The following is a 13,880-nucleotide window of genomic DNA, read 5'->3' as shown; positions in this document are numbered from 1 at the left end:
GTTCCTAGCACTGAAAAATACAGCGTGCAAAAGGTCAATGAACTCTACCCAGCCACTATACTCACTACAATGATCACTACACACAAAAGACCAGTTAACAACACCCATCAATCACAGTGAAAAATAATCTCTCCTCCTTATCACAATACAACTACAACAAAAACACACTGATCTCCATAAAACATAATCACGCATTTCCTGAAAAAGGACAAAAGCTGATCTCACAGTTATAAATACTCAGTTCCCAAACAAACTGCAACAGAGCACAGAGTGCTGTCCTCTGAAGATGCCAGCCACAGAGACAACCTTCAGAACACTGCCAAAGAGCCCGAAAAACCCACAACAACCAGTTTATATTGTTTCACTTAAATTCCCTCAAATTTTCACTAAGCAGCACAGCAGTTCCAAATTATTTCATTATGATATACCCACTACTAATAGTTGTAAAATAATCAGGATTATACTTTTAATAGAACCTCCATAAATTACAAATATTGCTATCACACTCAGTAGTTAATGGTTCATGCTTCTTTATATTCTTATGGAAAGACTGGCATAATTTATAGGTATGTAGATTTTTTTTAAAAAAACATGCTTATCTGATTTTTTTTAAAATCGCCTTTCTCAAACTACATCAGTTACAAAGTAAAGCTCAAAGAAAGCACAGAGCTTATATTGATCATGCAAACACTAACTGTTTTCCATATTAAAACGTGGTAGGGAATGGGACTGACTTAATTAAAAATAAGGTAAAATACTGAATGTCAGATGCATTCAAGTCAATCCATCTCTCTTTACCAATGTAGATGATGTGTTGCTTTGCATGAATCAATGATTACACAAGATAATCTCTTTAAGTAGGCCTAAATTCTGTAAACCTTCAAGATATGAGTTATCAAAACCCTCCTTTGAAAACTACCTTGCACCTTAGGTATATTATGATTGCTATTTTACTTTGAAACTTCTTTCCAGTTGCTCTGCTTGGAATTAGAACAGAGGATCACTCATGTATTTAGGTCTTTTGTGTATTTTCCCATGCTTTGATAAGGCAGTAGACGAGTAAGATTTTGTCTTTTTCTTTATTATATTGAAGTTCAATTTGATTTGTTGAAAGGAGTTATATTTTATTTTTAGTTAGGAAGGCTTTATTGAACCATTCTAGCCCCAGAGATATTTCTTATTAGGTTACTGTAAATTTGTCATTATTAATCTAGAAGTATGTCTTTATTAGTGCTGCAATGCAAATCTAGTAAGCACTCATTTATGTTCCAAATATGTTTGTGAAATTAGAATGACATTACCTGTACATGGAAAAAAGAAAAAAAGAAACTGTGGTAGTATTTAATTCAAAAAGAGAAGTTATTTAACCCAAACATAAGAGAAGGTCACTCAGATATATGTTTAGAGTAATATTTGTAATTCTCCGAAGTGAACCATTGCTTTAGAAAGAAACAGTTACAATGATGTCAGAGTTCAACTTTTTAAAAACCCACAACAATTTCTTGTTCATGTCAGTCTGTTAGTCCATGGTTGTTTGCTCTGATTCGTCCCTTAGCTGCTTATGGAAAATAATCTATGTATTTCTAAATGTTGAGAACAACTTGCTGTTCTTTGGGGTTCTTGTTTTTACCTGTATGTATTGTTATATCACTTAGAGCATTTAATGAGCATGATTGCTAATTATTTGCCAACCTTTGTGACAGATTTTACTGTGGTTCCTGTTCCTCACGTAGCACTATTGGATATTGTTTTACATTTTTTATAAACATAGTTTCAGAGTTTAGAAATGGTCTTGCATGAATTATAGCTCCCCAAATTACCAGCCGCCATGACCACCGCTAGGCCGGCTGACTGGGGGATTCTGAGGTCAAAATCCTCTAAGCATAGTTACAGATGGCGCAACTTTTAGAAGTGAATTACAAAGACATTTTGTTGTGAGATGAGTTGTTCCACTTAGTAAAACAAAAAATAATTTCTACAGTTATGTCATTTGTGTTACATGGACATAACCTTTTAGCCAGTTCATTTTAGCCCATGAAATGAAGTTCCAAAATAATATGTATCATTCCACGTTTATCTTCTGGAAGATTACCTAAGAGCCTAGCCAGATGCTGCTCTGAGGAGAGTAAGATTTAGAGGACATAAGTGGAAGAAGAGATGCACACATTTTTAAAAGCTTCTGCTTATTAGTATTTTTGTTCATGTTAAACTTGTTGAACTTGTGGCTGTGAGTCTTAAAATTTTTGAAAACAGATTTCAAACAGTGGTAAAGAAACAGTATTGTCCTTTTTAATAACTAATTCTACAAGCGTTTGCCATGGGATTTTGACATGAGCTATTTTGTTTTAGTTCCTCAGATACGTATAACCTACTAAATCAATTGAGTGGTTTTCCTCAGCAAATAGGAGTTGGATGTATTTGTAGTTCATAGGAGGAGGAGATTGACAAAAATGTAATTATTCTGTTATATACAGCAGAAATGTATATGGCTGTTTTACATGGTTTTCTGCTCCCCATTTTATCTTCAAAACAATTTAAGGGAAGTTGGGCTGAAAGGTACTGATTGGTGCAAGCACACCAATGATGATTTAAGGCTAAGTGGAGGTTTGAAGGTTGTTGTGGGTTTTTCGGGCTCTTCGGCCTTGTTCTGAAGGTTGTTCTTCCTAACGTTTCACCAGTCTCTGTGGCTGGCATCTTCAGAGGCATCTTCATCTCCACATCTCCAAAGATGCCATTCGCAAATACATTGGAGGTTTAAACTTGGGCCTCCCTATTTGAAGTCTACCACTCCCAGCAATACAATACAGTTGCTCTCTCAGACCACCGTTTACTGTGTAACTGAAATGTATTGATAGTAGTAGAGCAAAATACAAGAAAGGCTGAGTAAAACAATATATTGGATGCAGTAGGCACCATATAATATAATTAGATCAATCCTCAGGATGATACTTTCCAAAGTTTTCTAGGTATAAAGTACTCAGAAGTTGTTTGACATTTCCTTCTTCTGGGGGCAGTCTGAGTGTGTCTCGCTTGCCCAAGGCCACACTCTTTCTTTTCTTGCAAAGCACAGTGGGGAATTGGAAGTTCAGTACCACAGCTGACTCAGCTATTCAGCCAGTGAAACCTCACTTAATAAGAAAGTGTTTGCACTTCCAGAGCAGCAGGGACAAAATGACAAAGCATTCACTCACCACCAGCTCCCTCTTTGGAGGCAATCTCTTTCATGTGGCAGACAAAAGTATTTCTGGTTCCCCCAAGCTTTTAACTTTATAAAATGTGTCTGCCACTTTTATTTTCTGTCTGTGTCAGTTTGACTGATCAATTCATGCTTTTAAATGTCCTTTCTGTATTTATTGCATGCTCTTTTTATTTGATTTGTAAGCTACTCTATGTGATAAGGCAGGATAAAAATGCCTTAAATAAATATACTCTATGTCACAATAGATGGGAGAAAGGGATGCTGAAAACACAGCCTGGACTGGCATGGTTGTTAGTTAACTCAGCTGGCCACGGGATCTAGAAAAAGGGCATGTTCTTCTATTATTGAAACTCAAGCTATAGAGGGGTCATTTCACCACTTCATAAGACAAAGGGACCAGAGTTTATGGGAACAGGAGAGGGATAAGAATAAAAACAAATAAGAGCTGCTTTCCTTCATAGCCTAAGGGCTACTGGAGCGCTGCTGTTCCTCTAACAATGTGCACTGTGGAGACAGAAAGAAAATCCAGGCCCTGATCAAGGAATTGTTTGGAGGTTTCCTGAAGGCAAATGGAGCAAACTTGTATTACTTTGGGCACTCTGTGCGCCAGAAAAGCCTCTGCTAAAGCATCATGTTCTGATGGCTCTTGTTCTGGAAATCATTTACCTGTAGAGAATGGAGACACATCTGAATTTCTGAACCATTTCAGTTTTTACAAAGATTGCTATCTGTTCCAGTAAATAGCTGACTAATTTACATGGTTCTCCGCAGAATTAGAAAAAAAATACCTCATTGTGAGGGGGGGGGGTTTGTTTACTGTTTTGTCACATTGTGATAGAGAGCTGTGAGGGACCTAGCTCTGTGTGCAGTACCACCAACACAAGGTAAATGATTGTGTTTTTTAAATCAGCTGAATAGAGCAGCAACTTTTTTCCTGATTTGAAAAAGTAACATTTAAAAGACAAAACAGAGCCATATGTCAACAGAATTAGTTACGTGTAGCACAAAAGTTCAGATGCTTCTGCTACTACTGTTTTAGGAGAAGGGAAGCTTTTAGGGCTTTGTGATAACAGCATGACAGAGCTTTCATATACTACAAAATAGCATCACTGTTACATATGTCTTTTAAGGATTTAGTGTGCTCCAGTCACCCACCCCACCCAAATTTTTGGTTATAAACAGTTGGCTGTACAAACTTTCAAGACTTCAGGTATTGGATTCTCCATTCTTTTTTAAAACTTGGCTTTAAACTTACCGTCATCCATGTATTTCCTTACACGGTAGAGTAGAAGAGCCTGGAGCAGATAACAGAATCCCTGTTCTTGGTATCTTGTGAGCTACAGTCATTGTGAACATTGACATTTCTAGGGCTGTAGCCAGTGAGACATAATGAATTATTTCTTCTTCCCAATGGGAAGGCTGAAGCACAGTGTAGTTGTTGTTTCTGGTAGACAATGTCCCTGTAAAATCTGGCAAAATCCAAAGAAACAAAGCAAAACAAGACAAAAGCATGTGGCACCTTAAAGACTATTTTATTTTAATGTGAGCTTTTGTGGATCATGTCCACGTCTTCAGACATATTGGGAAAAATGAAATGCAGGATGAAGTACAGAAATCACAAGTAAAACATTCATTGGCTTTAAGAATCCTGGGTGTGTCATTTAGGATCCTTAAATCCAATGAATATTGTGAATGTTTTAATTGTGATTTCTATATTTCATCCTGCATTTCATTTTTTCCCATATGTCTGTAGAAGTGGACATGATCCACAAAAGTTCACATTAAAATATAATAGTCTTTAAGGTGCCACATGCCTTTGTCTTGTTTTGTTGTTTCTTTGGATTTTGCCTGATATGCTTGCACAGACTAACATGGCTTTCTCTTCTAAAACTACACCTGCAAAAACTGTGACAGGTAGACTACAGAGGCTGGTGTGACAAAGGCTTTTGGGTTCTGTCATTTTATCCAACAAAGTCTTCTTTTTTAAAAAATCATTGTAAAGTTCAGTTTATTAAAGAAGTGGGCCTTCAGTACACACCAGCTTGCATTTATAACAGCATTCATAACCCTGCAGAAATGGTTTCTGGCAAAAGTGGTTTGCCATGGTCACTGTGTAAATGTCAAGGTTTCAAACTCCTGGAGAGAAACATAGATGGGTGACTTCTTTGAGGCCATCACAGATTGCTAGGAAATTCTCCAAAGAGCAGTTGGCTGTCCCTTGCTGGCTAAATAGCAGAAGCCTATCGTAGAGTGTATTGCCTTATTTCATTCCAAGAGTGCAATCCTGTACTGAAGATGCACTGATGGAGAGGCTATAGCAGTTAGGTACTTAGGAGAGGTACTTAATTTCTGTACTTGGTGGGCTTAGTGGAAAAGTCCATCAGCCTCCATAACCTATTTCAAGGTACTTTTAGGTAGCCTCAGGATGAGAGGGGGCAGGGGGCTTCATGTTACCCATTTTCTCCCATCCTCTTCTTTTCTTGCTCAGGAGACAGAACAGAGTTGCATGCTGTTCTTGGGGCCATGAGGCATTAAGTGAAGCAATGGTGGAATGAATCAGGATTATGGGAACGAACATAAGAGCAGATGAAGTTTTCTAAAATGCTTCCAATACAGTCTGACTCAGTGCAAAATGGTGCAGTTGTGCTGGCATCCCATAGCTGGGAAAAACTGTCTTGAGTTTTTGAGACCGTGTGGTATTTTGAGGTCTCTCTTTCCTTATTGCAAAGCAGCCTAGGTTCTATTAGGCCAGCATCCTTGCTGCTTGTGCTACAGTGGGGTCTCTACTTAAGAACGTCCCTACTTAAGAACAATTCCACTTAAGAACAGCTCCATTTGCTAAATTTTGCTTCTACTTTTGAGAACAAAAATCCAGATAAGAACAGGAAAAAAAAACTTTCCTGCTCTTTTTTTAACCTTAGGTCATCTTAGGTTAAAAAAAAAGTTCTCCCCCTAGTGGTAGAGTACGTATTAACCAGCTTTGCATTAGTTCCTATGGGAACTAATGCTTCAATGTACGAACACACCTCTACATAAAAAAACAGCCAGGACGGATTAATTGGTTTTCAGTCCATTGCTTCAAAATTAGCTTTGTCAGAAGTGCTTTTAACACTGTTCCCTGACCTAAGGGGAAAAAAAGAAAAAAAATCCCCCTCTAGTGGTAGAAGGCGGAATAGCAGCTTCCCATTAGTTTCTGTGGACGGAAAAAAGAGCAGATACGGATTAAATGGTTTTCAATGCATTCCTATGGGAAATGCAGATTCTACATAAGAACTTTTCCACTTGAGAACCACCTTCCAATACGGATTAAGTTCTTAAGTAGAGACCCCACTGTACGTGGTTAATCTGTTGGTTCTGTGTCATCACTGTGGGATTTAGGTGCATACTTTTCTCACCTGTTAAACAGTGCAAAACTTGTTTCATCCATACAGATACCAGGGAGTTGTATAATTAATTACACATGATTAAAACAAACTGCTTTAGACAATGTGTTGAGGTATTATTTGCACTTTGGGCTTTAAAATATTGCTTTCTGCTCTGTCTGCCCATACGGTATGGACTGAGTATGTATTGGCAACCATTCCACCAGTGTACTGACACTATATCTCTGGCACTGGTATAACTGCAGTATAGGATTGGCCTGTATACAGAATAGTCGCCTGCCTTACTCAGCTTTCTGTGAAAAGTAACGATCATGTTATTGCCTTTTTGACACCAACCCCCATCAATGGATAGGTAAAGGTAAAGGTTCCCCTTGACATTTAGTCCAGTCGTGTCCAACTCTAAGGGGCGGTGCTCATCCCCGTTTCCAAGCCATAGAGCCAGAGTTTGTCCAAAGACAGTTTCCATGGTCATGTGACCAGCGCGACTAGACACGGAATGCTGTTACCTTCCCACCGAGGTGGTACCTATTTATCTACTTGCATTTACATGCTTTCCAACTGCTAGGTTGGCAAGAGCTGGGACAAGGGACGGAAGCTCACTCTGTCACATGGATTTAATTTTACGACCGCTGGTCTTCTGACCCTGCAGCACAGAGGCTTCTGCGGTTTAACCCGCAGCGCCACCACTTCCCACTCAGTGGATCAATGGATAGGTTATCCTTTATGTTAATGAATGACAAACTTTTTCCATTTTGATTTAAATCATAGATTTATGAGAAAATAAAGCAACCTCAGGTTAAAAGTTGCCACTGATTTGTAAAAAAAGAGGGGAGTTATGAGATGACAGTGACTCTGGGAAAAAAGGAGGGGAGAAGGAAAAGGAATCATACTGTCTTTGTGTTCTTAGTCAACCAGTCACATATTTTTTTTGGGGGGGGGGAGGGGGGAGGCTACAGCCCAGTCTAAGGAAGATAGATAGGAGTGATATCTATTGATTGTTGTAGTCCTTTTTTTCTGTGATCTGCATTATTGACATTCCTGTTGAGATGTTTTGATGCTGATAAAACTAAAAATGTCAGGAAAGTTTATGCTGTTCTTGGCACACACGATACTCAAAGAAAGAGACTAATGCAGCTTTAGAGACCATGGTTCACTGTAAAACTGGGATACTGAAAGAAATGGGCAATTTAAAAGGCAACATTAAAAACCTATTTAGACCTTTGAGTGACTTTTCCCCCAACGAAACCCCCCAGTACAGCATTACTAGCACCATATGGCCTCAAATCCAATAAATATGTCACAGTAGTGAAGACGGAAAGGGAAAATGATTTTTTCCATATATAGAGTATATTCTATACTAGTTTGTTCTCCAAACCCATTTCCCCAGGCATCCTAGTAGTTCCATAAGAGGGCAGGAGCTCCTTGGCATGGAGAAAGGGAGAACAGCCATGTTGCCCCAGCTATATGACACATTAGTTTCTGCTGTGAATCTGGGGTGCAGAAATACTTCTTTACAGCGATCCCATGCACAGAAAGAATTACTGGTTGGCTGCCCCCAATGCATCATCCTGACACAATCTTGATGCTGCCAAGAACTCCTCTCCCTAAACCAGCTGAGACAGGCATCCCAACCAAACTGCCATTTCCTTATTTGTACAAGTAAGGAATTAAGGAATTCCCCTTCCCATTCATTAGACCTACAACAGTGGCTGATGGTCCTTACAAGGGTTTTTTTTCCAATCCCACAATGGTTAAAACTGACAGGCTGAGTGTTCACGACGAACAGATAGGCGGGGTATAAATGGAATAAATAAATAAATAAATAAATAAATAAATAAATAAATAAATAAATAAATAAATAAATGGGTTATTTCATTTCAAAAGAGAGAGATTCAGGCTGTATGCTACATACAGGAATTTATGGCTAAAACTACTCATACATTTTTCAACTTTTTGAAAATCATTTGTGGACAAGAGGAAAGGGAATAGGGGAAATTCTGACTTGATCCCTTGACTTAAATTGTCTCTTCCCCCTCAAATCTTTAAACAAACAAACAAACAAAAACCTGGAGTGGATAGCAGCTGATGCAAGTTTTATTTTACAGCTAAGTACAGATTTGAAGGGATTTTGTGGATCATGTTTATGGCAGAGAAGCAAATATCTGTCTGTCTGTACACCATAGGCCCTCTGAATTCTGAATATTTCCCTTCCTTGACAGAAAAGAGAGAGAGAGAGTGCCTTGAGCCTCCAGCTGATAAAAAGGAACCAGTTAAGCATCTTTCGATGCCTTAAAGGGAAAGCATTTAGCACAAGTCCCAGGAGTAATGACCACTTCTTCTTCCTGATCACTTGAGGCGCTGTTTTTACTCCTTACTCCAGTAGATAGTAAGCCCCTTAATCCTAGAAATGCATCTTCCCACCATCCCCTGTTTAGTGGAAAAGCAGGGAGTACACTTCAAGACTTCCATTTATGCCAGTTAGTCTGGAAAAATCACAACCTGCTCCAAAGCCACCTGAGAAGGGAAAAAAATAGTCTTCCTTCCTTACCGTTACCATTTCGAGGCACCGCTGCAGCTTATTCTGGCCAGCAGGGAGTGGAAGGCGCGGAAGGGCCGCCATGGCCGCCTCCAGTAGCAACCATTACAGCAACAGCAGCAGCAGATAACCGTCAGGCAGATAACAATGGCTGCGGGCTCAGCGGACAACCGCATTTGCAGCAGCAATCGCAGACCCAGACGGGCCTCCGGTGGCGGAAAAGCCCTGGCGCTTTGGCCACAGCCTACCTGGTCATCTGTAACATGGTCATGACTGCTGTTATAGCTGTTAGGCTAGTTAGAGCGTACTTCGCCAAGGGTAGCTATCACAATCTTTACTATTCAATAGAAAAGCCTTTGAAATTCATCCAAACTGGTGCTTTGCTTGAGATCCTGCATTACATGATAGGGATCGTTCCTTCTTCTGTTGTCCTTACAGCTTTCCAGGTGATGTGAAGAGTTTTTTCTGATTTGGGCCGTAACCCACAGTGTAAAAGAGGTGCAAAGTGAAGACAGTGTCCTCCTCTTTGTCGTTTCCTGGACAGTGACAGAGATAATTCGTTACTCCTTTTATACTTTCAGCTTATTAAATAACAAATACAATTTCTCATTTGATTACTATACATTCCTGATCCGGACTATGATATCTTATATTCCAATCTTCCCTCAGCTGTATTTTCATATGCTGCATCAGAGGAGAAAAGTACTTTCCCTTCCTGAAAAACACAAGAAATCTGAGTAGTTCCAGCTTTTGTTCATAGAGGTGCACATACAATTGTAATCATGCAAACACACACACAGAGACACGTTTACACAAACACATAGACAAAACACATAGACAAAATGTAAGCAAGTTTTCAGAAGTACTAAAATATGAAGGTCATAATGAAAAGTTTAGGTGAGTCCTAAAGATATCTTTCAGCACTGGTAATTCTTCAGCAAAACCATCTACCTTTTCAGCATACCGTTACCATTTCAGCCTTCCAAGAGGAATCCTTGGGCAGACAAGTTTATTCAAGTCAGTTTGTGTTAAATCTAGCTTGCCTGATGGTTCCAGGACTCATCCAACTTGAGTATGTCTCAGTATGGGCATTCTCAAGTTTGATACGTTTTCTGCTTGTAAAGCTGCCCACAAGGAGTGATTATTCTGGGCTGACTAGAGAAATCCAGACTCTGACTTGAAAGATAATTTAGGATGAAGAAACAGGATGAAAAAACCCAGGAGCTTTATAAAAGAGGGCAAAAAGGTAGTATTGAGAGGGTAGGTCCCAGCCTAAGCAGTAACAAAAGAGAGAGAGACACAGAGAAAACTTGAAATGGAAACTGTATTCATCCCAGAACTTCTGTTCATGTGAGAGGAGAATCCAGTGTAAGTGTATCTAGTGTACCTAGTAGGTGCAATCTTCTCTCCCCTCTACTCCTCACTAAGCACCCCATAATTAATAGAGAGGGATAGAAAACTCTTCAAAGCATACCTTGGGCATCAGAGAGTGCTTCAGGAAGTGGGGGGACTCCCAGTGCTACCCATGGACATTGTGTTGGGTTTGGCCAAGTGGTTTAATTAACTCCAGTGAACTCTGGGCCCGGTGAAACCTTTTTTTTTTTACTTAAGTGGAATTTTAAAGTACCTAAAGGTTTCAGAATAGCAGGTCTTGTTTTGAGTATTGTACCATGTAAATGCTCATTTTGTACATCTGAAAGTGTGGCTTTATGAATTACTGGAAAAATCACACATTATGTTGTCATAAAAATAAGCCTGCATAGCCTCCAAATTGGATGCGACAACAAAACTTGAGTACAAAAGCAGATGCAGTTTGTATCCATGCAGTGGGAATTGAGGCTGTAGCAAATTAGAAGTAATTTTTCAGTGTTCTTCCCAGCAGGAGTTCAGTTGGGGTGGGTGGGGGGAGTCCTATTTACTTGCCATAAAAGACACTATATTTCTTTCAACAAATCTCTCTGCAAGTTTGTGTGCATTTCCTTTATTAAATGATAAAATCATTTCTAGCTTTAGATTTTAGCGTGCTCCTGCTGGAGGCATTTGATTGTACAGATCAAGTCTGTGACATTGCCACGGCAGAGCATTTCTTATCCTTTCTACATTCTTGGACTCACAGGGAGAGAACAATGACTTTTAAATTATTCTTTTAATGGGTATTTTAAACTCAAACCGGAGTGCTTGCCTTCTCCAGACACACTGGAAGGCTTTGACATATTTCCCAAAAGATTACACCACAAACAGAAAGCTATACTGTTGCGTGGGCTCCAGAGAGCTTGTGCTTGTGCGTGAGTTTTTCCCCCCCTCGAAGCTTTAAAGGAGGCAAATGCTAGTTGATTTCTGATGCTTGGCAAAGCTGCTGGATTGATAGAACTTATTAGTGAAATTGTTTATTAAATTGGCAAACTTTTGTAATACGATCAGCAAGGGAGATGTCCTTTCTCCTTACTACCAAAGCCACCTTGCAAATTACATTGACCCTACTGCGGTGGGCCGGTGGGCTCAGGTTCACTCACAGCTTGACTGAGAGCGAGAGGTCTAGCAGAGGTGCTACCCATCTCCTATTGTGACAACAACACAGTTTGCAGTGTAATTACTGTTTTGCATCAGTCCTGCCCTTTCCGTCAGCTCTGTCTCGCCAATGGGAGCTTCATTTTCCTCTGCTTTCTTCAGCCATGCCAAGTGAAGTAGCAGCACCAGTCAGTGCCTTACTCTGTCCTACTGAACAGTGCGGTAGATTGGAGTGCAGGTGGGGAAAAATGGGAAGTGATGATGGTGGCAAGGAAGAGGAACTGGGACACACACACACCCTGGGGAAAAGGGATCACTCACAATACTGTATCCAAGGAGAAACTTTTCTGTTTGACTCCATCCCTGGAAGAAGAAAAGGTTCTAAATGCAGCATAACTGATATACCTAAATGGAGTATATGGAGTGTACTACACCAGTATGATGTAGTGGATAGAATGATGGTCTAGGACTCAGGTGATGTGGTTCAAACCCTCACTTGGCCACAAAAACTCATGGGCAGGGGGTGAAAGTGGTATAAACCACTCTTTAAATATCTCACGTACTTTGAAAACCCTATTAGAGTTGCTGTAAGTCAGTTCCAACTTCATGGCACATAACACAAATGCAGCAAAGGCCAAATGTGTGTGTTGACTTTCCTTGTAACTATTAGCTGCTGATCTGTAGAGTCTGGAAGAAGTTTCATGAGGCTTCTAGATTGCTGGAGAGGAGCTTGTTTATTGATTTCCACATAGTAAATGCCTCATTTGAGTACAAATAGTTTTTTGTTGCTTTTGCCATTGTCTGTTTCCATTGTTCTAAATATGACAATAAGCACCAGGGCTTTGTCTAGAGGTTAGCACTTTGGGTACACATGCATAGGATTCCTTGAGAAAGCCCATTAAATGGTGAGTGTGTGATACTTTGACTTATAGGCTTCTCTATCACTGAGTCTGGCAGCCAGTTCTGCCTACAGATTAATAGTGTTGATCACTATGAGTGCTACATACACACTCTATCGCACCCCATTATCCTCTTTGGATCCCCTAGAACAGTGGTCTCCAACCTTGGGCCTCCAGATGTTCTTGGACTACAACTCCCAAAAGCCTTCACCACCACCTCTGCTGGCCAGGATTTCTGGGAGTTGAAGTCCAATAACATCTGGAGGCCCAAGGTTGGGGACCACTGCCCTAGAAGACACCCTAGGATGTTTCCCACTGTCCACAGTCAAGTTGTCCACAACACTATTTATAATTTACTTATTAAAAAATTAGCTCTGATATTTTAATCAAGTTATAAGAGGAACAAACAATAAAATATCTAAAGATTTAAAAATCTTAATACATAAAGATAAGTTAAAAATAGGATGTCTATAAAAAGCCCTTTAAAAGGTTTGTATTTTCATAGTGATGTAGAAGCCAGAATCCCAGCAGACTCTTTTTTTTCCCCCATCAGTTAATCAATTTTCACCCAAACAGGAAGCAATTGTCAGGGCTGTTTTTCAACTAGTTTTCTCAACATGCTGGAACTTGTCCAGAGGAGGATGACGAAAATAGTAAAGGGTCTTGAAATCAAGCCCTATGAGAAATGGTTGAAAGGTCTAGTTAATGTTTAACCTGGAGAACAGAAGCTGAAGAGGACAGTGTGATAGTTATAATTATAGTTACAGGGCTGTTGCATGGAAGGTAGAAGAAGCTTATTTTCTGCTGCTTCAGAGGACAGAATCTGAACCAAAGGATTTGAATTATAAGAGAGAAGATTTCAGCAAAATTTAGGAAGACCTTCTGGATGGTAACTTCCTTTACTGGAAGTTTTTAGATAGAGGTTGATTTACTATCTCACAGGGATGCTTTCAGTTTAGATTTTCTGCATTGGCTCTGATTTTGCTAGATAACCTTTGGTGTCTCTTCCAACTGTCTAGTTCTATGAGATTATGACAGCCAGGCCGTGTAAGGCCCAACATCTTGGAAAAGTTCTGTTCTGGAGTACAGTGCCTATTTCTTTATTTGTTTGTTGGTTTATTTCAATTCTAGCCTTTTCCGTTCTCCCAATGAGGGCACCAAATTATGGTGCCCAAAGGTGGTTTAGAGTCCTCTAGTCGACCATGAGGATTCAACACAGTTAGGAAGGCACGAATATAACTTGATGATGATGTCGTAGCCCAGTTCTTATTCTGGCAGCTGAATTATGAATTAACTGTACTAACTCTGGGTGGACTTGACTGAAATCAAATTGATTTAAATCAGGCTTGTCCAAC

The 13,880-nt window shown here is 39.7% G+C and overlaps 1 protein-coding gene and 1 pseudogene across 12 annotated transcripts in view; both read left to right on the top strand.

Moving 5' to 3' along the window:
* TENM2 (teneurin transmembrane protein 2) overlaps positions 1-13,880 on the top strand; it is a 1,058,578-nt gene that overhangs the window by 566,869 nt on the left and 477,829 nt on the right. The window lies entirely within an intron of this gene.
* On the top strand, positions 8,932-10,475 carry LOC140704516 (very-long-chain (3R)-3-hydroxyacyl-CoA dehydratase 2 pseudogene; annotated as a pseudogene). Its single transcript, XR_013542042.1, has one exon. The product of XR_013542042.1 is annotated as a very-long-chain (3R)-3-hydroxyacyl-CoA dehydratase 2 pseudogene (transcript).

Source organism: Pogona vitticeps, chromosome 2 (genome assembly GCF_051106095.1).
Source record: "Pogona vitticeps strain Pit_001003342236 chromosome 2, PviZW2.1, whole genome shotgun sequence".
In the NCBI taxonomy this organism is placed as follows: Eukaryota; Metazoa; Chordata; class Lepidosauria; order Squamata; family Agamidae; genus Pogona; species Pogona vitticeps.
The sequence above is the reverse complement of the archived record's forward strand: the minus strand, read 5'-3'. Positions and strand labels throughout refer to the sequence as shown.